This window comes from Papio anubis, chromosome 7 (assembly GCF_008728515.1).
Source record: "Papio anubis isolate 15944 chromosome 7, Panubis1.0, whole genome shotgun sequence".
Lineage (NCBI taxonomy): Eukaryota > Metazoa > Chordata > Mammalia > Primates > Cercopithecidae > Papio > Papio anubis.
The window spans coordinates 19,914,055-19,941,945 of NC_044982.1; the positions used below are offsets into that span (position 1 = coordinate 19,914,055).

General features: G+C 34.4%; 1 long non-coding RNA gene across 2 annotated transcripts; it reads right to left on the bottom strand.

Annotated features, from left to right (window-relative positions):
* LOC103886419 lies at positions 1-27,867 on the bottom strand. 2 transcript variants are annotated; one of them, XR_002523452.2, is made up of 4 exons: positions 24,978-27,867; positions 7,265-7,409; positions 4,210-4,334; positions 1-874 (listed from the first exon to the last, which is right to left on the bottom strand). It is a non-coding gene; the product is annotated as an uncharacterized LOC103886419 (long non-coding RNA). The 2 variants fall into 2 exon arrangements; XR_002523451.2 differs by having other exon boundaries at positions 4,210-7,409.
* Between the last annotated feature and the right edge of the window lie 24 nt (positions 27,868-27,891).

A 27,891-nucleotide genomic window follows, 5' to 3' on the forward strand; every position in this document is an offset into this window, starting at 1 on the left:
CTCTCTATGATGTACTGGATCTTACCAAGCCTGAGTTTTTTCCATCTGTTAAGCTGAGATAGGTTTATTGGGAGAATCAAATGTAATAATTGATGTAAAATGCCAAGAACAGGGTCTGCATGTGGTAAGTGCTCAATAAATACTAATATTTAATAACATTAATGAAAAATACAGAAAATATATGTAAGTGATTATAATAAAATGCTGAACACTCATTAAAATAGTAGATTAAATAAGGTTTATTTAATGCATCCAAAAGTATAGAAATATTTTAACAAGCAAATAAACTTAATTAAAATGCAATTTTTTAGTTCAGAAATTAAGCTTTGTCTATTTGCAATTTTCCCAGTAGAAGTGCAGAATTGCATATGTTTGCGACTGATGCTTGCATGATCCTGGTTTCTGCTATTTTTTCTCATGGAACCAGTAACAAGAGTAGGGAGCTTCTCTTTTGTGGTAGTTGATATAAAACTTGTCTACCAATATATCCCCTCATCTCAGTGCTTCCCAAATGTTAATGTGCAGAATGAAAACAAACAGCATCATCAAATATGCAAATTCAAAATAATGCAGAGATTCTGATTCAGGGTACAGCAATGAGATGAAGAAATCTGAATTTCTCATAATCATGATGTGTTATTCTGATGCAAGAAGTTGGGAGCAACACCTTGAAAACCAATGAAAAGTCATCTCTGCTCTAAATGTCAGAGCCAAAGCATCCAGGTTGGAGCGATAAGAGTATTAGCATTTGAAGAAGACAGAGGCTGATTCAAAGTGGTTCCATGTTAAGTGTTTTTCATCTTGGAAAATGTGTGACTGTCTACAGTCCCTTCATTATGGTTTGAAATGCACTTGATGGTGGAGTTGGCAGTCACTGTATGAAGAAAGGAAATATGTTTGAATGTTTCTGTGTACAATGGATGGGATTAAAATCAGTTGGAGGCTTTGGTGAATACACTGTAACTTAGACAAACCACTTAAACTGAAGAGCACAAAATTAAATTTCCTGTTTTTCCCATCAACACAAAAGTCTTCATAGATTTAAAAATGAAAACTATTTGGAAAATATTGACATAAAAATCTACAGAAGTTGTGTACCTACATAATAATTATCATCAATAACAACACATAGATTAATTTTAAAATTGTTTTCTTAAGATGATTTAATTTCTATGATATGGGAGACCCTGAATACTGAACTATGTACTAGACCTTAAAGTTAACATTATAAGAGAGAATGGCTGCCCTAGGGAATAGATATATTTCAAGGGCTAAGTAAAAGCTTTTCTATCTTAAAAAATGTATATTTTCATCCAATGAAAGTTCTGTTATTCCAATAAAATTACAACTTACATGTATAACAACTTTGCCTTGAGTTTGGTAAAATTAACAATCCCTCAGACTCTTTTATGTTCTTTGATATAAAAGTTGCCTATCATAATAAGATATAAGTGATCTTGCATAATGTTCTATCCACAAACATTTGTAAAAATGCTTAGTAAACAGAATAATAGCAAAAAATGTAAATGAAATGCTCTCCCCCGGTGACACAATTTAGTTCAAAAATATGATGCATGCACATCAATATAATTTAGAGACAATTTGGAAAGAAAAATAGGAATTATAGTAAAAACAAACAAGACATATATCTGCTACCTGTCAAGCACTGTTCTAGGTTGTTTAAAATTATTAACTCTAATTCTCAAACAAGTACTGCAAAATAGCTGACTTGGGCTTCATTTTACAGATGATAACTGAAGCTCAGAGGTGTCAAATAATTTACCAAAGTTTACACAACCTGAAAATGGCAAAACCAAGATTTAAACTTAAGAATTGCTGCATTCTTTCACAAAAATTCTCAAGAAAGTCGACAGCGTAAAGATCTATAGCATAAAGTATTTATTCAGTATTGTTGCTTCCAATTGCATGCCAAAATGAACAAGAAACAACAAATTGTTTGATCTCATTAAAAGGTAGGGCTGAAAACCAAGATTTGGAACTGCTCATTACATATTAGTTATACTCCTTGACAGTAATCTCTTAACTTAGTCCTAATGAGTCCCTTGCAACATCATCATGCCATTAATTAGTTTAGCAACTCCAGTAGCATGAAGGGATGAATTTCTTGCAGGCCCAACATAAACTTCCTTATGGTTTTTAGTAGTAGTGTCCAGAGAATGAAATTTCTTGATCATCATAGACTTTGTGAAAATCTAACATTATTATCTTTCTCAGCAAATTCTCTGTTACAGCAATATTAATTTAGCAGCCAAGCTTTCTTTCCTCCAGAGAAAAGTTTAAAGTAACTTGTGCTTTGCAATTAAATAGGATTTTTACTATTAAAATAATTCAGAATCAGCTAAAAGTGAATTCTGTCAAAGTTCTAGTAAAAATATGCAATAAAGTTAATTTAACAATAACACTTAAACCAAACCAAGATTGCAGCACCTAATTCCAATAGTTATAATATCTTCTTTAACAATATAACATAAAGTAATATATGTTAATTTATTTAACAAATTAAAGATGAAAAGTGTTCTACATGACTATCCCACTGCAGTAACACTTGCTAAGAAGCATTTTGGGGTAGAGTGTTAAAATATTTAAGTCTTTAATTACAAATCATTTCTCCTAGAGTTATGGGTGGTATAAGTATTAACTAAATAGGGTGCTACAGAGCTGCAAACAGATGGAATCAAATATAGAAGCTACAGAAATAAAGCAACTTACTCTTCCTTGCACTTGTGAAAAACATAATTAAAAATTATTGACTCAAGCAAGTTGCAGGTGAGGGAGAACATACAGAATGAGGCCAATGGAAAAGTAAGAACAATCTAATAAGACCAAATTAGGTATTTTATCCCATTTATGTTTTTTTCTTCTGGCTTGTTATATTCTTAACCTTTTTGATCTTCATTTTATTTTGTTGCTGCATCTTTGACTTAAATTTGGGACAATTATCTTCAAATTACTTGTTATGCTAAGGCAAATATGACCACATCACCAACTCTGTTTCTCCCAAGTAGGTGCTTCGAAAATGGTAACGATTTAGTAAATGGTGGTTACTGTTATTTATTTATGTTTATTTTAATTTTGATTAAAAAGTGGGGAGGAAGATAAAAACAGATCTCTTAGTGGTAAAAGGCATATCATACAAAAGCTTGTGCATCTCATTCATTGTTGATTTACTTTTGTGCTTTTTCAGCATTCAGTGCTCTAAAGCAGGAAGCCAGAGGGAGTGCTTGAGTAAAGGGAAGCCCAAACTACCGATAGTGAAAAACTTGCGAGAAAGTAGACTAAAAAAGCATTTGAGAGAAAATTTAGCACAAAATGGAGCAATTTTCTGAAGAGCCAAATGAGACTCTCCTGTCTATGCCAATAGTTTTCTATGATTATATTTAAATCTTAAGATGATAATTGTGTAACTACAGTCATGGAAAATAAAAAGATCAACCCTTTGTCATGTTCAAACCAAATCATCAATTGCTTTCTTTAAAAATAAACATATAAAAAGGTTTTCATAAAATGGTGTCTCTAAAAGGGCTGAGAAATTTAAGTCTGCAAAATATTCATTTCTTGTTGATGCTAGATGAAGAAGACTATGCCGTATATATATATTTTGTTTCGTTTGTTTTTGTTTTTTGTTTTGAGACAGAGTGTCTCTCTGTTACCCAGGCCAGAGTGCAGTGGCATGATTTTGGCTCACTGCAACCCCTGACTCCTGGGTGCAAGAAATTCTCATGCCTTAGCCTCCTAAGTAGCTGGGATTACAGGCGCAGCCCATCATACCTGGCTAATTTTTTTCCTTTTTAGTAGAGACTGGGTTTCATCACGTTGGCCAGGCTGGTCTCGAACTCCTGACCTCAGGTGATCCACCCACCTTGGCCTCCCAAAGTGCTGGGATTGCAGGCATGAGTCATTACGCCTGGTCTGTGCTGTATAATTTGACTATTTTCTTTAGGTGTGAGACAGGATATCAAGGCAATTTCAATGAAACTGATTTTAAATTTGCCATCTAAATTAGCCGAGTCCTCATTTTGTTCTCTTTCAAGGAAGAACTGGAAAGATACAGGTGTGTGGCAGGGTATGGTGTAGAGAAATAGCTACAAAACATCCTTTAGGCAAAAGAAGCAGCAGAGGGCAGGAGAAAAGCGTCAATTGGGAAATAGACACGGCCTGCTCACCAGCTTTTGCCAATCACTTACTTACCTTCTTGACCTCAGATGAATGGAATGAGAGAGGGCACCAGATGATTCAAGGTCTCAATCAGCTACAAAATCATAGGAATTTGTGGCAGGAGAAAAATCCATGACTCCTAGAAAAACCTGTGACTTCTGATGGGACAGAAAAGGGATGCAGTTCAACACCAATCCTTCCTTTGATTATACCCGGCCCATTCTACCTGGAAGCTGACTAGCTTTCCTTCATAAACACTTTGTTTGGATTTCCAAATAACCGGAGTTTCTTGTCCTCTTCCCCAAATATCCCTTAGGGTAACTGGGTATCCCCTGATTCTCCATCTTTTCTTGCAGGCGACAATAAGCCATCTCTGTATGTGCCTAGATTCATTGTTTACTGCTACACAGTGTTTACAGGTTCATAGAATGATAAATAGGCAGGAAATTATAATTATATGAATAAACTTCCTAATTCCATAGGCAGGGAAAAAAATAAATTTCAGAGACATTAAGAAAACAACCTAGAGCCACAAAGCAGTTACATATAGTTATCTAAGAAGAAAATCCACATTGCTTAACTTCCAAAACACTCCCTGCGTCGCTCTGTAGTTGCTATGTTATCACAGGTTATATCATAGTATTCTTTGTTAAATATTGTATTGAATGTGGGACCTTCTTTTACGCTTTCTCTGTTTAAAAGAATTTTTTCTATATGTATCCATGTCAGGTTTGAGAAAAACCATTTATAATGAGTAGTTCATGAATCTAATTTACACTCAACTCAAAGTACTTTCTGTTTATCACTTTCTAATTTTCCTCTTTGCTCTAAAGCTCATTATGTCACTTTTTATCTTCCCTGAATTACAGTAGGCATCTCATTAACCTACATCCCCATGCAATTGGACTCGCCCAGATGTTGAGTATAACTGATCCTGGGGTTGGCAGTGGAGGGTGTGTTGTTGGCTGCCACTTGATTTAAGGTGCAAATTTAGGATTTAGCGTTATTTTTATTCTGCAAAGACTTATTTAATCTACACTTCTGTTTTCTGGATCAAAAGAAAGATGAAACTCCATACCAGTGACTTTCTAGTAGGCAAAATGATTTTGAATGTGCTCATAAATGGATGAAATAATAGAGTCCAGTGCTCTTATCTAGTTGTCTTGTGTTTATGTCTTCCACAATAGCCATTTATCAAGTACATTCAGAAAACGTAGAGATGAAAGCACAGCTCTTCCCCTGAAAAAGTTCATATTTAATGAGAGGTAGCTGGAGGGAAAAACAGAAATAGTCACCAAAAATGCCAGCTGCAAAGCTTTATGCTGAATGGGCTCTCAAGGTGCAACATCTGCAAAGAGATGGGCCCAGATCCAGACTGGAGAAATTGAGGGAGGCTTCCAGAAGGAGTTAATGTCTGAGGCTCTTAGAGAATGTCAAGAAGGGGCGAGCCAAGTGATTCTGTAGAAGGAGGACAGAAGGTAATATACAATTTTTAAAAATCTAGAGCCGAATACATTGGATGTATTTAGGGAAATGTAATAATTTTGGAATGACTGGACTGTAAGGAACTTCCCTAGAAAGGGCAGTGAACAGGCATGCCTAGTTTCTGCAGCTTCCTTTATATAAGCTAAAGAGTTAGACCTTCATGTTGAAATACAAGAAATCCTTGAAAGACTTTAATTGAGAGAATGATGTGATAAGACGTACATTTTAATAAGAAGCTGCTGGCAGCAATATGAAAAATATATTTATATTTCATAATATGAATATATTACATACTGTAAACATAAATATATTACAATCCTCCAAGGAAGAAAAGATGAACTCCTGAGTAAAGGCAGCCTCACTAAGAATGGAAAAGGAAGACACCCTGGAAACCAATAAGAAGAGAAAATGGACACTCAAGAGAACGGAGAGTCCTGAAAATGTGAAATTAATCAACCTGGGCCACATACTTAATGAGTACCAGAGCAGCGATTAGAACCAGGTGCCTACCACTCAGTTAAGGAGCATTTTGGTGACATCAGTCTGCCTCTCTGAGGCTATGCTTTGACAATGATAACAATTGAATTTAAAATAGATTGACTATTTATAGCAAAAGACTATATTTAAGAGACCCCGTTTTCCTCATTATCCAACACAAGTAAAGGCAGGTGTTTGATTTAAATAGAATAGGATGTTAACTCCCTCAATGCCTGAACTTCTCGAAAACAAATCGACATTGGCTGCCCTTGATTTAACCTTAGAGCCGATATCATTTCCCTTCATCAATGAGCAAGATATGGGCAGATTTCCTGTCTTGTCTCCTCTGGAATTTTTTTCTTAATGAAAAGCAACACAATGCCAACAGATACTGTTGCTATGAGTGAGGCATCTCACAATTCAAACCCTTATTCCCAAGCAGGGTTTTGGGAAATAGAGAGGAGTAGAAGTCAAGGAGAGGGGTGGGGTAAGTAGCAAATGACTGCCTCTCTGCCTGCCTATTCTTCTTGCCTAGCCAGAAATTATGTCAATGCCGCATCTTCATTGCAAGGATCTGATGGGAGAATGTGTATTAAAGGGCTTTGAGAAACTAAATGGGAAAAATCAAAAGTTAGCAATTATCGTTCATTTCTCCAAAGTGGAGATGATTTTTAAAGTATTTTACAGTGCTTCATTTACAGAGGCAGGACATTTCTTTGCCCAAACTTCAGTTTCCCAAAATGAAATGTGTGTGCCCTTTGGTCTACAGAACACTGTAATCATAGATTTCAAACTGTTGTCAGCTGGCTTAACTCAATTTGCTTGTACACATCTCTTAGATTACTTTCGGTAAATGGTAATTACCAAAAGTTTTGTGGGAGAGAGGGTTAATGACATCCCCCAATCTCCACTACCAGATTATGGTGAATGTCTTCTTTTACACATAAGTCGTCTATTACACATGTAGGCATTTATTACCTGAACATTAGTAGCAAAGGCCTACCATTAAAACCATTTACAAGAGCAGTTCTAGAGGCTTAAGAAAGTCCTTGCACCTGGAGAGAAATAACAGCGTTCAATGTGTCAGTTGTCATTAGATCTTCACAAAGAGCAAACAAGGACTCACAGCAAGTATGTTCCACAGAAGGTAAGGTCCTGAATGTACGTTAATCCTCAGGTGCACTTACAAAGCAGGGAGGTGCAAAAGTGTGCATTGGTGGCATCATGAAGATAGTGTTGGTAGAATGTCAGAGAAGAAAGTTCTAATTATCCTGTAAGGAGAGGAAGAAGAGATTAGAGCAGAGAACATGGAGTGCCTGAGAAGAAGCCCAGGTTTTGAAGGGTAACTTGAAGTTAAATTTACTTGAAGATTTATCTATGAATTTCCATGTTGTTAGCAGTTTTGAGACTAAACAAACTAAGCTATGAGTTCTTGCTTTAGAACAACACCTCTCAGAGCTGTGGAGCATTAACACAATCTTTTGGACGTGATTCCGTTACACTAACATATTTTTTGGGGAAATTTATTTATATAAGTTAATTTAAAGTTATATCATATATACTGTAAAATAATCATATAGTATTAGTATATAATAGTATATATATGTGTGTGTGTATATATATATATCTTTAAATGTGTATATGGGAAACGTAATTCATTGTGACCATGTTATCCATTATCAAATACATCTATATCCTCTCCTGCCTCTGAGCCTGGAGATATGTGGCTCCCAAAACTTGTGACATTCTCTATAGCCCTTGCTGCCCTTTCTCTTTCTCTCTGTATGTTTTTCTAAGACCTATTTATCTTGTTGGTCTCCACCTAAATGCCCCCTACTCAAGGTGCTTTCTCTAATCTCCTACACATGTTAAATTCTGTCATTATATGCTCTTAATGCATCTTCTATTTTTCTATTGGTAATATTTATTATGCTTGTAATTATTAGTCCAAAGACAGACTATTAACTCCTGCGGGAAAGAGTCAATGCCAATCTTCTTCAATACTTTTTTTAGATTTATGAAATTCCTAATATTCTATTGTCTTTTGACTTAAAAACAGCAATTTCATGTGGTTCAGACTCTTACATGACTTAGCACTTAGCAGAGTACCTGTCTGAATGCTAAACACAATTCTACATCTTAAGATATCTTCATCAAGTATGCATCTGTTAATGAATATGGACAAATGGGACATCCAACATGTTTTACCAACTCTGACTTTATACTAACTGCATTTTTCCCCTGGATCTCATTTTTAAATGATATATTGATCTATTTATGATAAAATGGTACATTATATTATACATGCATTGTTTATGTGATATATCTATGTTACAGCATATATTAAAAGAATAAAAGAGAGATGGAAAATTTAATAGTAAAAGATGCTAGTATTTATGAATAGTGAATTCAACACTCTTCACTTAATTTAGGTGGCTTCATTAAAGTAGAAACATGCCCTATTATCCCAATGCCCCTTTCCTCCCTATTTCCTACTTCTAATTGGAAAATTGTGGAGACATACATGGTCTGGAGTTGACAGCCTAATTCATCACCCTTAAGCTGCCCCTGGTACTGGGAGAATCAGTATTGACCTACAAGTAGTCATTGCCTTAGAAAAAAATGCTGCTGTGGAAGGTAACCTAGAAATACAAAAGATTTCATGACTGTGAGTGGAAATAGTTTAGTTTGGTTACTATTTAGGACAAGAATTAGCAAACTGTGGCCCATAGACCAAATCCACCCTACTCCCTGCTTTCGTAAAGTTTTATCAGAACACAGCCCCTCTGATTTATTTGCATGTTACTCATAGCTGCTGAAACACTAAAAGAGCAAAGTTGAGTAGTTGTCACGGAGATAATAGTGCCGCAAAGCCAAACATGTTGACTGCTTATCTCTTTATAGAAAAAGTTTGCCAACTCCTGATTTAAGATCCGTGTTTCCTTACATATAGCAAATGATTTAGAAATTACTGCTCAAAAATTAGCAGTATATATTAACATAGGTAGATAATAACTGAATCATGCAAATAATTGGCATTATTGCATTACTTACTTCAGTAAAGTTATTGCCTATTCCAGCCTAAAGTAATGAAATGAACCCTATGAGAGTTAAATTTATTTTAAGCCTACGCTTAAAGAGGAAAGCATAGTTTGTTCAACATGAAATGACTCATGTCCAAATGCTCATGAACTGATCCACAATATGGCAACCAATTTTAATCACATTTTTCTTCACATTCACATTTTCTGAGTGGGTTGATACAAAGCTAACAAAACCAAAACTCAGTGTCTGGGTTTAAATGCTCAACTGAACTCCGTGTATCCTCATTTCTTTTGATGAATTGTAAGGGTTGCCCCAGTCAGATTGAAAGAATCATGAATCAACAAAAGCCCTTTATTCTCATGCTTATGGGTCTCTAACTGACATCAAGGTGTTTCCCCATGTATTGCTAAGAAGATGAACTGTGGAGACCAAACAAAACCCGAGCCCTCTCAGGTCCAATCCTGAAGACTGGTTGTCTGTTGCAGATGGTTCACAGCCTTCAATAGAGCCCTGGACACTCTTAGGTCACATCTGGGCTTCAAAACACAGCTTTGAATATAGTAATCCATTTTTTTCCCCAAATAATTTAGAAATTTGTCATTTGCTGTCAACACCTGCATTTTTTTCCCTCCTACGCTCTGACCAGAGCTGCATTTTTCACACATGTGCCGTATCTCTGTTTCCTCCTTGGTTCCAACTTCTCAGTCCATTTGATTTTTCTATGGCTAAATAAATTATTTCCTTCACCAACTGTCCATAGGCAAGCATTTACCAATTCCTTACTCACAGCTTCTGCTATGTTACTTGTTTGGTGTATCCTTTAATCATTCATATCTGGTTCTTATTTGTAGATACACACATGTACATACACACACCTATGTGTATATAAAATATACACACACATATTATATATTACCAGTTATATCCACTGATGCAATCTCTGATCCCATCTATCTGGGTTTAATTTTCCTTGAGGACTTTGTTATTCATTAGAATGTATTGTATTCTTCTGGTAATACTGGCTTTCTATTTGGCTTAGGTAGAGATGAGTATCTCCATACCATCTTTTTTAAACAGTATATGAAGAAGTTACTAATTAGTACTAATTCTCTACTAATCTAATTTTCTTTATTTTTCTAGATCAGTTTGACCCCATTTCTAAAGCTCCTTATAGATAAACAATACTTATTAAATCAGCAAACCAAATTGAAGCAATTCTTTATTATACACAGAAACAGAATTTTTTTGTGTGTTAGGATTTGTTTCATGTTGGTTTTTTGTTTGCTATTTTAAAAATGCAATATACTGGCTAGTTATCCTCAAAGGTATGTACATTAACATAAAATAACAATTCATTGGAAGCTAAGAACAAGTGGAAAATAAAAAAAAAATTAAATAACTTCACTTTAATTAAATTTTTAAGCAAATACTTTATTAAGGCTGTAGGTAATACAAAGACTATGAAAACCCTTTACTAGTCTTAGAAACCTGTAATAAAATAATAAGGGTAGTTAAATGGATATAAGCACACTTTTTCAGATATAAGCACGCTTTCTTTCATTTAAAAATAATATCTGTCTCAGTGGACGTACTAAATAGTGAAAGTAGAAGGGGGAGTAAGATACTGTCTTTATTCTTAATGAGTTTTCAGTCTTCTGTTAGAGGAAAGAAAAGTGAACTCCCAGTAGCAATGCAACAATATGAATATTAAAACCGGCATTAATGGAAGTAAATTAATAATCCAGACAGATAATTTAAGCTATTACATTTGTTGATTTTCTTCTGAAATTCCAATGAACAAATCTATAAATTAGCTATTAATAAAAGAAGGCTTAGAAATAGAGGTAAGAAATGCATCAATGATCTATCCAAGTAAATGGAAAGTATGACCTCTGAGTTAAATTAAAGAACTGTATCAAATAATCCATCTGAGTTTGTGTTGGTTGCAAAAAAATAGAATAATTACCACCAAAATAATGAAAAGGTCAAAACATGTTATAATAAATGAAGTGAGCCCATTCCTGTTGCCAACATCTCTCACATTAATTGGCATTTGTTTTTAAAGGAATACTGTGACATTTACACTTCAATTACATATGATAAGAATACTAACCAAATTTCAAAACAAACAGAACAGCTAAAAAATTAGAATTCTACACTTGGAACAGAAACAAAAATAGCAAAAGGTTTACATCTAAAATCAAATCTGGATTATTATACCTACATACTCAAAAGAGCTAGATTTACCATGAACTCAAGTATCTGAGTCCTGTATAGGATGACTTTTATAAACTGAACTAATAATTTTTTATTGATAGATTTAGTTTTATGTCAATATAGATAATTTGGAACTGACATCTCCTGTCATACATACTGTATTTGGCATTAAACTGATTTTTTCCAAAGCAGAACTCAGGTTGCTCATTTGTACAACAGATCTTCAGTGGTTTCTCACTGTCTGTTGAATGAAGTTTTGACTCCTTAGCACCAATGTTTAACCTGCCACAAATGTTGAACCTAACTTACCAGCTTCGTTGCTTATTTCTACTTTGTATAAATTTAATAATCTTTAAATTATAAACTTAATATCTGCCAAACTGAGAGTTGCTTCCTCTTTCCAGACCAGAATATAATTTAGGTCATTTATGTCCAATGTCATGAAAATGACCTGAAAAAAAATACAAAAGCTAATCAAAATATTTCACTGTCTTTATATTTTGTTAAATGTAATGCCAAATACTGCACTGGTATTTCTAGCTATTCGCTACAAATGTGAATCATTGAAGAACTAAAGAGAGTTAAACATTGTTTGATAAAGGGCTCCAATGCGTAGAGTTTTAACCTCCATAGTACAACACTATTCCAGAACGCCAGGGATAGTGGGTGCTTTGTTCCTTGTATTGCTATGATTGGCTCTCAGTACACATGGAGTCAAAACTCTCTAATATTATTTAAGATGGTGCAGGATTATGTTTTTGCTCATTTTTGTGAAACCACAGAAAATCAAGAAATCATGGGAAATATTTAATAGGGTAATAATGTGGGTTACATAATCATCTCCCTGATTGTGTTCCCAGTCAGTTTCTTGGAAGCAGCATTCAAGTAACCTGTTTAACAACTGAAGAAACTCACCAGGTGATAATTTCATCTACTTTCATTGAAAAGTAAAAGCACTTACAAGGCTCTGCTGAGGAAAGTGAGGACTGGGAGGAGAAAGATCCATGCAGAAAATTTTCCAGTGTCTGAGTTCAGGTTGCCCTAATAGAATGTTATAGACACAGACAGGGTAGATTTTAGATAACAGAGATTTATTTCTCATGGTTCTTGCAGCTGGGAAGATGAGGTCAAGGTGCTGGAAGATGATTCAGTATTTGATGAGAGCCTTCTTCCTAATTCATAGACAGCCATCAGCTCACTGTGTCCTCACATAGAGGAAGAACAGCTAGAGAGCTCTCTGAGGTCTCTTATAAGGGCACCAATCCTATTCACAGGGCACTGCCATCATAACCTAATCATCTCCGAAAAGCCCCACCTTCCAATACCATCACCTGGAGGGCGAGGATTTTAACATATGCATTTCCGGGGGACATAACCTTTCAGTCTGCAGCACCAACATATCAATTACTTTATATCATTTGCAAATGGTTTTCTCTGCTTGTAGCCTTTCTTTAGATAACTTCTTCCATCAGAACTACTTGTTAAATGTAGGTAAATATGTCTATTTAAAAACCCTCATATGATATTCCAAGGGTAAGAGACATTAAAGTCTACTAATTGCTAAGTCTAGTTTGAAATTTTACTTTTATTCTGGCATATATTTCTCATTCCAGTAATTATTTACTATATCAGATGATTATAAGTTTATAGACTTTTTGCAGAGAGAATCCAAACTACATTTAGTTCCAAAATTTTCACTGTAAAAATAAGAAAAATGAGGCCTAATGGAATTAAGTGACTTTCCCAAGATGAAATCCTAGTTGAAGTTTTCATTTCTACATCACGTGAGGTAAACAAACACAGATGCCTTCTCCTGTTATACATGAAGATATGCTTGACATTATAAAATAGTGACAAATATAGAATATAGCCAGCTAAATAAGAAAGAAAGAAAGAGAATGCAAAGAAAACACAATAGAAAAAGGGACATAATACAGAGCTATAAGTTGAAAAGATGATTATTTGATGAACAAGAGGTTCTTTGTACTTGAATGTAAAAACTCAATCAGAAACATGAATTATGTGTTTCGACCCTCAAAATTACACAAGATTCCACCTTGATTAGGATTTTGGAATTATTGTTCCTGCCATTGAACAGTATGAGTAAATCCATGTTCTTTAGTCATTGAACCTACAAGAATTTCTGTCTTTGCTTTGGAGTTCTGAATGGAAAATTTTTAAAAATCTCATAAAGAAATAAATCTCAGTTTGCACGTAAGTGTCAATTCTAGATATATATTCTTTCTAATGAATGGAAATTACAACTGAAGAAACTAATGAAAAAATAACACTCAGTAAAAGTGCACAAAATCTACCATGTAGGAGTACTGCTACAACCCATGGTTGATGGGAACCTTATAGAAAAACAAACAAACAACAGAAAACAACTCAAGAAAAAAGTGAGCTGGAATGGCCTGTTACTTTTTTCCAGCAGGAGCAGGCTTTGTACTGGCCCCGTGGCAGAGCCCGAGTATGCTACAATGCTCTTTTAGCCCTGTCGTCCACGGAAGGATGTGTTAACCAGCTCAGCAGGGAGTCAGGGTGACTTTTACATCCTGCCCTTTTGGAACCCGGGTTCTTGCCCGGCGTCCAGAAAGAATCAGGTCACACAGACTTGAAGGATGGTGAATGCAGATGTTTTATTAAGCATTGAAAGTGGCTTTCAGTGGAAGGGGAGCTGGGAAGGAGATGGTGTGGGAAGATTATCTTCTCCCGGAGTGGGGAGATAATTTCACCTGCGGATGGCCAAACTCCTCTCCTACCATCCCCAGCTGAACTCCTCTCAACTTTCAGAGGCTTCTTCTCTTTTCTCCTTCTCCGTGATGCCCCTGCCGCTCTTTTGGAGCCTGGGGTTTGAAGTTCTTATGGGCACGGGATTGGGGTTGGAGCAGGCCAGAATGGTCTTGGAAAAGGCATCATTCAGGCCTGAAAACAGGAATGCCTGTTTTCATTTAAGGCCGTGGGTCCAGGTTTCTTAAGGATGGAGCCCTTGCCAGGGACCCTGCCCTTCTGCCTTGTGTCCATATCAGTGTGAGCTGTTGAGAGTGAGGGAAGCTGTGTGTGTGTGTGTGTGTAGGTGTGTATATGGGAACTCTCTGCTAAACCTAAAAAAAATAGTGTATTAAAGAAATACCTAGTAATTTGGGAAGCTGAGGCAGGCAGATTGCTTGAGCCCAGGAGTTCAAGACCAGTCTGTGCAACATGACAAAATCTCATCTCTACAAACAAAAAACAATAATAATGCAAAAATTAGCCAGGCACATTAGCACATGCATGGGGACTCAGCTACTTGGGAAGCTGAAGCAGGAGAATTGATTAAGCTAGGGAGGCGGAGGCTGCAGTGAGCCATAATTGGGCTGCCGCACTTCAGCCTGGGTGACAGAAAGAGACACTGTCCCAAAAACAAACAAACAAAAAAGAAATAAAAGGAAAAATAAATAAACAAATGGATTACACATATAAATCAAGTTGTTAAAAAAGAACAACATAAAATAAAAGAAGGAGGAAACAATAAAGCTATAAAAAGTCAATAAAACAAAAAACTTACTGGGCAGATGAACAAAATAAACATTAATTAAAAGTTATTTGGCTAAATTTTCAAAAGAAAAAGAAAATCCAGGAAAAAGAAAAATAAAAACACTTTAAAACTTACCAAAATTGAAAAAGAAATAGAGTGCTGGAATAGAACAGTTACTATTTAGAAAATGAAATGGTAGTGGGTGATCTTCTTTCCCACCAAAACTGAGGTCCATATGCTTTTATTGGTGAGTTATAATAATTTCCAAGAAGAATGAATTTCAATTTACATAGCTTATTCTAGAGAGTAGGAAAACATAAAACAACTATAATGCTTATTTTATAAGGCTAATAAATTATTGGTTTTAAAACTATATAAGAAAAATACATGAAAGGAATTTGAAATCTAACTTTATATATGTACATCGTTATAGAAATCCTAAATATCATATTAGCTCTCCAAAAGCAATTCATGTATTTAAATATACTGTCATTTTTAAGTAGAATTTATCTGAGGAGTTAAGAAAGGAAGTTTTTAACATCAGAAAATTTAGCGATGGTGTTTACATTTAATAGAATTATAATATCATCATTATAATATATGAAGAAACAGTATTTCATTCACTTTGGTGCTTACTTATAATATATATAACAATATGAGATTAGAATAAAACATTTTAAAATTGATAATGTTTGCATTCCCAAATCTTAGAGCTGATTTTGAGAATAAACTTTAGATATAACCCCTTAAGTTCTATAATAAAAGAAAGTCTACCAACATCGAAACTTTTAAATTTAGTATTGGGAGGCTTTGAGCAGAGCTTTAAGAAAAAGAAAAGGGGATTAGAATTTAAGAATTGTAAAGAAGAAAAAAATATTTTTATTATTTGCACATAGTACAATCATCCAGGTTGAACAAATTACTGAATCAAAAATTGAAGTAAATAATTCAACAATCCTGATAAATGTCACATCACCTTAAACAAATAGAAATTCTTGGAAACAGCAATAGGCTAATTAAAAATTAATAAAAATAGGATAGTATTAACTATGGCAACAAGCCTATAATTCTGTTTAGATTTTTTGTTGTTGGTTTTTTTTTTTTTTTTCTTTTGAGACAGAGTTTCGCTCTGTCACCCAGGCTGGACTGCAGTGGCACGATCTCAGCTCACTGCAAGCTCTGCTTCCAGGGTTCACGCCATTCTCCTGTCTCAGCCTCCCGAGGAGCTGGGACTACAGGTGCCCGCCACCACGGCCGGCTGGCTACTTTTTTGTATTTTTAGTAGAGACGGGGTTTCACCGTGTTAGCCAGGATGGTCTCGATCTCCTAACCTCGTGATCCACCTGCCTTGGCCTCCCCAACTGTTTAGATTTAAACAGTTAACTCTATGGTAAAAATTGTAAACTCTCACAAAAGAAGGTATCTCAATCTCCAGGACTAATATAAGTAAACGTTTTATGTGAAGGACGAGATAGGAAATTTTTTAGGCTTTATGGGTCTTTCTTTCAATTCTTTTTGTGTATCTGATCTCTATTGCAACTATTTAGCTTTGAAGGAAAGTAATAGGAAAGTGACCATAGACAATATGTAAACAAATTTAGGTGTGGCTGTACTCAGATAGAACTTGACTTATGGACACTGAAATTACAAATCTATGTATTTTCACATGCCTTAAAATATTTTTCAACCATTTAAAAATATTTTTCAAATTATTAGATTGTGAGCCATATAAAAATAAGCAGCAGGCCAGATTTGATCCATGGACTGAAATCTACCAGCCCTTACTATAAAGTGAGACAACAGTTCTCTTAAAGATAATAATTATCCCCAAGTCAGTGTATAAATTAATTGAAAATTCAATGAATATTCCCTTTGGATATGTTTTCAGATCTCCTCTATAAGTTTACTTACATATTTATGAGGAGAAATCAAGGTCCATGAATAATTAATAAATTCAACTTGAAAAAAAAAAAGAGAGATTAAAAAGAGGAAGTTGACTTTCCCTGTGTAATACACATTACAAAGCCTTAGGGATGAAAACAAGGTAGAGTTGGTAGAAGAACAGATATTTGAACCAATGGAATTTAGATTATTACATAAAAGTAGGGGCACCAGAAATAAATCAGGAAATGATGAAAACATTGGTTTACTATATGGAAAAACACTGGATTATGGACAACGATTAACTCAAGTGGTTTAAATATATGTAATTGTAATGCTGTTATGAGAATATCTTTATGTTTCAGGGATGGAAAGTTAATCAACTTTCAAAAGCACAAGCCATAAAGAAATAAACCGATAATTTTGACTAATCAAAATAAGAACTCCTATCAATCAAAAAATACTATGGAAAAATTAATAGTAGATAAAATTTATTTTAAAAACTATTTGCAATGCCTAAAATTTAAAAAAAGTCAAAGATATAAGGAAGTTATGAAATCAACAAGAAAAATACATTAATAATGGAAAAATGTGCTAAGGGTATGAAAATGATATTTACATACAAGAAACCTTCTCCCAACAAGTTAAAAAGAGAATGACCAAAAGTTTAAAATCAGCAGGGTGCGGTGGCTGGAGCTTGTAAGCCCAGCTACTCAGGAGGCTGCGGTGTGAGGGTCACTTGAACCCAGAAGTTCCAGGCAGTAGTGAGCTGTGATTGTGCCCCTGGATTCCAGCCTGGGTAACAGAGTGATACTCTGTTTCTAAAAAATTAAAATTAAACAAAAAGTCATTGGTAATCAGAAAAAATGCATATTAAAACATCAATAAGTCTGATTTTATACTTAACAAAGAGGTAAGAGCTTCACCCATGTGTGGATAGGATGATGTGAACTAGAGGAGTTATTACCATGAACAATCTGTCAGTACTGTTACATTAGTGTGCACATATCCTGCTAACTGGCCATTCCGTTCCTAGGTATATATCCCAAGGAAATTATTACCTCATCCATAAGAAGACATTTATGAGGGTGCCCTTTGTTGCATTTTATATGGTGGTGGGGAGTTGGAGGCAATCTGAATTCACGTGACTATTAGTTGATTATTAAAAGGTGGATGCGCACCACTGACTATGTCACAGCAATTAAAAGTAGTTGAGCAATTGAATACATAGAAACACGAATAGATCTTTCAAAACAAGTACTTAGGGGGAAAGAGAAGATAGAACAATAAAATCAGTGAGTTAATAACATTCCTATAAATTAAAAATACACACACACACTGAAAGAAATTCATCTTAAAATAAAATAATAGCACTATCAAAATCTACTTTAAACATATTAAAGTGGTTTCCTATATACAGAGGCAGAGACATGAGAATAAATAAATATGCATGTAAATAAAAATGATGATGCCTTATATGGAACAAAATTATTAAAGTGTCCTCAACTAAGGATAGCATTAACTCACAGCTTTATTTATACATTCAATAAGGAATGAAAGGAAGAATTAAAAGAAGAAGAGAGAAGGGGATAGGAAAAGAGATAGGAAGGGAGGGAAGGAACAAACCAAGTAAGGTTATACAGTAACAATAACCAAGTAATAAATTTAATGGGAAAAGTCCCATTGAAGTTAGCAGCAAAATCAGAAATAAATCTAAGGATGTACAAAACATAAACATGATTGTTGCTAATACTCCTACTACCACACTGATGATATACATCTGAATTCTTTAAAAAGAAAGACAGTACATGGAAAGAAAATACAGGATTAAACACAATAGACATTTAACAATAAATATTTTAACTAAGCATTAAAAAATTAATTTATAGATTCACATGTACTTATTAGAAATAGTACGTAGATCCTGTGTACCACTTGCCTGGTTTCCCAATGGAAACATCTGGTAAAACTATAGTATAATATCACAATGAAGATACAAATGATACAGTAAAAATTCCTAACACTGATGCCATAAAAATACAGAACAATTTCATCATCACAAGGATCCCTCCTGTTGCCCTTTTAAAGCCACACCCATCTTTAATTCTTCATCCCCAAGGGCACCATTCTCCATTTCTATAATTTATTTATCTCAAGATATTATTTATTATGGAATCTTTTGCGATTGGCTTTCTTTTTCATTTGTATTTTCCTGGAGATACATCCAAGATGTTGCATATATCAATAGTTCATTCTTCTTTATTGTTGTCATGTTCCACGGCATGCTAGACCTTTCATATACATTATTATGAATGCACAAAAGGGCAATTGCTGGGTTGTAAGATAGTTGCATGTTTGGAGTTCCAGAGTGGCTATACCATTTTCCATATCCTTCAGCAGTGTATGAGATCCAGTTCCTCAACATCCTCACCAGCATTTATTGTTGTCCCTATTTTTTAAAAGTCATTCTGACAGATGGGTAGTAATATATCATGTGGTTTTAATTTGCATTTCTCTGTTAGTCATGTTAAAGCACCTTTTTATGTGCTTACTTGCCATCTGTATATTGTTTTTGGTGACACATATGTTTACATATTTTGCCAATTTTCTAATTGTTTTTTTTTAACTATCAAGTTTTAAAAGGTTTATATATATACTAGATATTAGTCTTTTGGCAGTTTTGTGTTTTGCAAATACTTTCTCTCAGTTTGAGGTTTGGTTTTCCATCTTCTTTACAATAGGATCTTTCACCAATCAAAAATTTTTAACTTTGATTAGTAAACTTTATTAATCTTTAAGTTATTTTTGCTTTGGTGTCAAGTTTTAGAACTCCGCCTAACTCACAAAAATTTTCTAATATGTTTTCTAAATAAAAGTTCTGTATTAGTTTTGACGCTGCTGATAAAGACATACCAGAGACTGGGCAATTTACAAATAAAAAAGAGGTTTAATGGACCTACAGTTCCATGTGGCTGGAAAAGCCTCACGATCATAACAGAAAGTGAAAGGCACATCTCATATGGAAGCAGTTTTGTGCAGGGAAATGCCCATTTTTAAAACTATCAGATCTCATGAGACTTATTCACTATCATGAGAACAGTATGGGAAAGACCTGCTTCCATGATTCAATTACCTCCCACCAGGTTCCTCCCACGACATGTAGGAACTGTGGGAGTTACAATTCAAGATGAGATTTGGGTGGTGACACAGCCAAGGGGCAAAGCCAAATTGTATCAAGTTTTATAGTTTTATATTTTATATTAAAGATTGTGAGATGTTTTTGAGATATAGATTTTATACAGATTTAGATCAGAGTTCTCTCTCTCTCTCTCTCTTTTTTTTTGTCCTATAGATATTTAATTGCTCCAGTACCATTCGTTGAAAGGCTATTCTTCTCCCCATTGGATTGCTTTTGTAACATTGTCCAAAAAAATGTTCTGCATATTTATTTGGGTCTTTTGCTGTGTTCTCTATTCTGCTCCACTTGCTTATGTTTCTTCTCTTCTACCAATATCACAGTATCTTGAGTACCATAGTGTCTCAAATCAGATAACGATTCTTGTTATTTTATTTTTTCAAGACAATTTTAGCTGTTTGAGAGTATGTGCCTTTCCATACAAATTTAAAATGAAGTTGTCCATATATTCAAAATCTTTGCCAGAATTGTATAGAAATTGCATTAAAACTATAGATGAATATGGGAATAATTAATATCTTTACTATAAGTCTTTCAATTCATGAACATAGTATGTCTTTCTATTTGTGTGGATCTTCTTTTGCTTTAGTTCATTCGTATTTTGTAATTGTCAGCATCTGGATTCTGCACATGTGTTAACTTGACACTTAAGGAATTCATTTGCTTTGGAGTGATTGTAAATGATATTGTATTTTTAATTTCAACCCCACACCTGTTCATATATAGAAATACAATTAATGTATGTTTGTTGATCTTGCATCTGTGATCTTGCTGAGCTCATTATTAATTTTACAAATTTTTTTGATTTCCTGAATTGTTCTACTTGATCATGTCAGCTCCACAAAAAAAAAAAAAATAGTTTTATTTGCTCCTTTCCACTATATAGAGTTTAATTCGTTTTCTTACCATATTTGTATGAACTCTTCTGTATTGTATTAAATAAGAGTGGTAAGAGCCTACCATATCTTTGTTGTAGTAGGCTGAATAATACTCCCTCCCACCCTCCTGAAGATAACAGCATCTAACTACTGGAACCTGTGAATATGTCACCTTACATGGTACAAAGACATTTTCACATGTGATTAATTTGAGGATGTTGAGATGGAGAGATTATTCTAGATTATTCTGCATGCCTAAGGTAATCATAAATGTCTTTACAACAGCAAGACAGAGAGAGATTTTACTATAGAAAAGGAATGTCAGGGTGATCCAGTGTGAGAAAGACTTAGCTAAGCATTGCTGGCTATGAAGATGTAGGAAAAGTCTGAGCCAAGAGATTCCTGTGACCTCTAGAAGTTGGAGGAAGCATAGAACAGATTATTTTCTGGAGTCTGCAGAATAAATTACTGCTGCTAACCCCTTCATTTTAGCACAGTGAAACTGATATCATATTTTGGAACACCAAAAGAGTAAGATAATATATATTGTTCTAAGCCACAAAATTTGTGGCACTTCACTTTAGCAGTGGTAGAAAACTAATACGCTTCCCTTATTTCCAACGTTACATCATAAACATTCAGTTATTAACTGTTAAGTGTAACATAATCTATAGGGTTCTTTTTTTTTTTTGTAGATGCTGTTTATATAGTTGAGAAAGTTGTCATCAATTTTTAGTTTTCTGAGAGGTTTGTAATTGATACTGTATTAGTCTGTTCTCATGCTTCTAATAAAGACATACCCAAGACTGGGTAACTTATAAAAGGAGGTTTAATGGACTCACAGTTCCACATGACTGGGGAGGCCTCACAATCATGGTGGAAGGTAAAGGGGAAGCAAGACACATCTTACATGGCAGCAGGAAGGGGGCATCTGCAGGGGAACTGCCCTTTATAAAACCATCAGATCTCCTGAGACTTATTCACTATCACAAGAACAGCATGGGAAACATCCACCCTGAAGATTCAATTACCTCCCACTGGTAGGACACGTAGAAATTATGGGAACTACAATTCAAGATGAGATTTGGGTGGGGACACAGCCAAACCATATCAGATACATATTATATTTTTTAATATGTTTTTTTCTGTAGTATTTGATGCATTCATACAATTTGTCATCTTTAGTCTGCTAATATGGTAGACTATACTAGTTGATTTTAGAATATTGAGACAATATTGTATACCTGGAACAAATTCCACTTGGTTTTTGTGAATGGTTATTTTTATTCATTTCTGGATTTAATCACCAATATTTTGATGAGGATTATTATGTCTAAGTTAAAGAAATACATTTGTTTGCACTTTTTCACTTTTTCTGTCTTCCCTTTTTCCTTTTTTACTTTTTTATTTTGCTTCTTTTTTTGAATGAGTTGGTAAGTGTTCCTTCCTGTTCTGTTTTATGGAAGAGATTGTGTAAAGTTGGTGTTAGTTCTTCTTTAATTACTGATAGTTTCCCTCAGTAAAACACTCTGGGCCTGGAATTTATTTTCAGGAGATTTTAAATTATAAATTTAATTTATTTAGTAATTATAGGAGTATTCAGCTTGTCTCTTTCATTTTGTTTGAATATTGTTAGTTTGTGGGTTTTGAGGAATTGATCCATTTCTTCTAAATTATCAAATTTATGAGCACAGAGTTTCTTACTGTGTTCCTTTATTATTTTGTAATGGCTTCAGGGTTAGTAGTAATACCCCTTGTTTCACTCCTGATATTGGTGACTTTTTTCATCTTTTTATCTTTGTCAGCCTTGCTGGGGTTTTAATCAATTTTGTTGAATATGCAGAATGAGTTTTTTGCTACATTGATTTTTCTCAATTGCTTTTTCCCTATTGTTTATCTATCCTCAGTTTCACTGAATCCTGTGTTTGTCTACAATGTCCTTTCTTCTGCTTGTGTTGGATATATTTTGCTATTTGAGATACAAACTCAAATAATTGATTCAAAACATTTCCTTTTTCTTAATGTCAGCATTTAGTATCATAAATTTCTATCTCGACAGTGCTTTTGCGGCTTCTACTTATTTATCTAGATTACATTTTTACTTAGTAAAATATATTTTTTAACTTTCTTTAGATTTACTATTGACATAAATAATTTAGAAGTATATTATGTAATTTTCAAATTTCTAGAGATAGCTCTCTTGTCTTTCTAATATTAGTCTTTAGTTCTATTTTGTTAGAGTCAGATAAAATACTATCTATGATTTCAATTTTAAAAAATTGAGGTTCCTCTTATGGTCCATTATGTGAGCTACTGATATGGTTTGCTTTTCCCCCTTTTGCTTGCAACTTCTTCTCGCAGCCACCATGTGAAGAAGGATGTGTTTGCTTCCCCTTCTGCCATAATTGTAGGTTTCCTAAGGCCTCCCCAGCCATGCTGAACTGTGAGTGAATTAAACGTTTTTCCTTTATAAATTACCCAGTCTCAGGTATGTTTTCATTAGCAGCATGAGAACAGAGTAATACAGTTACCTTGGTGAATTTTCTCATGGGCACTATATGTGTATATTATTAGATAGAATTTATTAAAATATATACATTGCTATATAAAAGTATTATGTTATGTATTATATACTAAATAATTATATATTATAATTTACATAAAATATATACAATAATGATATATATTATTTTATATTATGTATTATTTTTACAGTTTACTATTATATATTATATCAGCTACATAAAATAATAATTTATAAATCTTTAAAAATTTTTAGTTTATAATTATTTTACTATATATTTTATATTTATAAAATATAAAATAATACTTTGTATATTCTATAAAATATAACATAACTTATAATAATTTATATATAAAATACTTATGGCGTCACTCATGCTGAGATTCCAAACGGAATTTGGGTTATTATCTGATCTTTGGAGAAATCAGAAGAGAGAGATAAGAGTATTATTTCCCAAATAGGCCAGTTTCAATTGGGATCTTAATTATGTTCCCAATGGTGTAATCTTTACAAAGAAAAAGGTAATCTGAAAAAAACCGGTGTTAACCAATCAGGTATTTCTGTATTGTTCAGTTTCCCTACTTTCACTTCATAAGGAAAGCAACTTCGAGGTTACCAATCCCTTTTTTGTTCCTTATTTCTACTTTCTTCAGCCCTTCTCTGTCTATGAAAACAAACTCTTTTGCTTGGCTCATTGGAATATTTATTCTCTTTTTTGGAATAAAATGTTGCCTGATTCTAGAATCACAAATAAAGCCAATTTATATCTTTAAATTTTTGCCATAATTTTGTCCTTTGGTGTATTCACACACACACATATACACACACACGCACATATCTATATATATCTATATCTATATCTATATCTATATATATATTTATGTGGATGGGAAATAATTGGGTAGAGTAATACATATATATATATGTAATACATGTATATGTATATACACACACACGCACAGAGACAGTTCTGACCTGTTTTGAGTTATAATTTTTTTGACTTTATGATGGTTGGAAAACAATGTGCACTTCTCAACTTATGATGGTGTTATGTCCTGATAAACCCATCAAAAATTTAAGATATTGGGAACATGACCCCATCATGGTAAGTTGAGCATCTGTATTGTTGGGTGGAATAGTCTATATATGTAAACGAGAATCTGTTTCAATTCTAGTTTCTGCTGATTTTATGTCTAGTAGTTCTATTGATTGTTGAGAGTACAGCAATAAACGAAATAACATTATTTTAAAAAGTGAACATTGTAATCACTTCATTCTCTAGCCATACACAGCGACTGATGGCAGATAATAATAAGAAAATCCTCAGCCTGCTGCCTCAGGTTCATTTCGTGCCCTGGAATGTAGTGCTAAACTGCACTTCATAATCTTTGGAAAACTTAAAATTCAGCACCAACCAACCAGATCCTTAGGTTCCACTTCAGACCTACTGAATTTGATTCACCTGACATGAAGTGTGCACATTTTCATTTGAGCAGTCTTTACATGTTTCTGATGATCAATTTAGTAAAAAACAAGTACAATTAAATTGAAGTTTTGTAAAAAGATTGAAAACATAATAACCTCTAAAACCTTGCTTCTGAAGGTGTATTCTGTGGATTCATCATCACCAGGGAACCTGTTTGAAATGAAGAATCTCAGATTAATTCTAGAATTACTGAAAGAGACTTCTTACATTAACAGGTTTTAAATGGGATTTTTACAGTTGTCAACATTTTAGAGACACTGCAGCTGGTTGTCAACATTTTAGAGACACTGAAACTTACCGTCAGAAGATACTGAAAATGTGTCTTGCGGATTTAAATTTAGGACCTGGGAGTCTATGCATCTACCAGGATGCTAGACTCTTCTCAATCCAGCTGTATTTGTCTGGTGCTTTCTACTAAGTTTCTGCCTGTGTCTCCTGAATACCCTCTTAGTTCCATGCTGGAAGAGGAACCTGTCTTTTTGCTAGAACCTGAACTACTTTCTAGAACTCTCTAGAGAGGAGAGATCAACCTACCTGTTACATGTTGCAAAGCAGAGGAATTTTATGGAAGATGAATGTTACTAAATTCAAAGGAAGTCCCTGCCCTGCATATTCTACTACTCAGTTATAATGCACCCATTATAGACTGAAGCTACTCTAATCCGTGTGTCGTTGGTCACTACCCTATAGGTGTTTTCTGTTTGTTTGTTTTGTTTTTTTCACCTCCTGTTTGTTATACTAGTAATCTCCAGTTGAATTCATAGGTTTTGCTTCATCATTTCCTGCCCTTTAAGATTCGAAAATGTCCTGTGTCCAAATCTTAGTCTCATGACAAGTGACGCTCTGAAATGATACAGGGAACATAATCAAAGAAAACACCTTTTTCTAGATTCAATAATATAGGTGCCATGTGGTTTATTCTGGCTTACAAAGAAACACAGGAAGCCCTTTTGGCCCCCTAGCTAAAGTAATTTCCTTCCTTTATTCTGCCTTATTGTACTGAATAATATTAAGTTTCATGTGACAAATGCTATTATTATCAATAGGAAAGTATTAATGACAACAAGAAATAGTGAATACTTGGAAACCAACTTCAGTTTGTTGCCTAATGGTTCAAAATGTTATCCGGTCAGATGAAAAACTTCATTGACTTTTCATTTCCCAGGAAATTTGGTAGAGCTGAAATAATATAATGGTTTTAAAAAGAGAGAAAAAAGGAAATGGAGGGCAGGTCAAAGCATTGTGTGCATTATTTAAAGACTCTTTCTCTGGGATATAAATAATGTCACTGATGTTGTTTCCAGGGTTATGCTGCAGAATTTCCAACAGTGACTAGTTAGGAAGCCCAGGTATTGGAGCAAATTGGGAAATGAATCCCAATTCAAACAAAGTGAGTGGAAGGGCTTATTTGTAACCTAGTCCTACTAACCACAGCATCGAGCTAAGACCGTGATCTCATTCATAAAAACTGTTATCCAATCATCTCAATAAATGTTTGTTTTGTTTTGTATGCTTTCATTTAAATAGACTGTTTGCTACCATGCGGAAGTATTCATATTTTCCAATTCCCAGGCCAACCTCTGGTATGGCTCACAAAACTATTACATTTTAACATAGCATCCATGTATATTGTATCCCCATAATCTATGCACAACTTACGTCTCAAGCATGACACATGAGACACATGGATGTATCCTTAATTATCTTGCTCCCATTTCCTGGACTATCTTTCCTTACACATTTTCATTCATTATTTCTCAAAGTGAGAGAACACATTGTTGAATTAAAGATGTTTCCCATGAGTTCTTCTGGTGGTATTGAGAGAAATGGATATTGAAGAGATGTGAATCCCATAAATCTGTATGAGAGAAGAAACATTTTGTTTTTACCTGTGTTAGTCAACTTGGGCTTCCATAACAAAATAATGTGGCTTAAACAACAGCAATTTATTTTCTTACAGTTCTGGAGACTAGAAATCCAAGATCAAGGTGTCAGAAACATCCAGTGAGGTCTCTCTCCTGGGCGGCTTCCCACCCTGTCCTCACATGGTCTTTCTTCTGTATGCATCTATCTCTGGTGTCTCTTCCTCTTCTTATAAGGACACCAGTCCTATTGAATTAGGACTTCACCCAGATGGCCTCATTTAATTTCAGTTATGTCCTTTAAGACTCTATCTCCAACTGCAGTGACATTGAGGGTTAGGGTTCCAACCAGTGAATTTTGAGGGAGCACAAGTCAATCCATAACATGACTTAATATGTCAGAGTATAATTACATTATGTTTTTTTAAATGATTTAGAAATTATAGTTTCTAAATGAAACGTGGCTGTAATCTCAAGCACTTTTCTTCTTACTGTCCTCATTGCACTGGAACCTGTGAAAATTAATCCTAATTTGCTCCCATTTTCAGTGTTACCACCATTCTTCTCAAACATACATAAACACAACAAGCAGGTTCAAGCTTCTTAATTGGATAAACACCAATTAAGTGTATATTTTAAGTGTATATTTTCCTGTCCTGGTTTTTACCTTCAAATATTTAGAGGCTGATGTCTTTGTGCTCAGTGACTGGATGGACATTTTCCTTGGTTCTTGAAATAGGCGAGTGTTAAGCTTCTGAACTGACCACTCTCCTGGGTGCCAAATGAACCATAAAGGGCTAGTCTCGTCTCTGATTTGGGGTAACAGTTGAGAAACCTGTTTGACTCATGAGTATTCTCTAGGCTCTGTCCACTGTTTTCAGGCCCCAGAATCCTGATTCCTGAGCACCCACCTCTTACTTCACCACATGGAGACTCCGGTCCCCTCTGCCACTACACAGAGCCACTGAAACTTTCCTCTCAAGCTTTCTTGTCTTAATTTGCTCTACCTCATTCATGCCCATTTTCATTGGTAGTCTATTCTACTTCTATAGTACATATTTATTTTATTTTGTTTTGGTTTGTTTTGTTTTGGAGACAGGGTCTCATTTTGTCACACAAGCTTCAGTGCAGTGGTGCAATCTTGGCT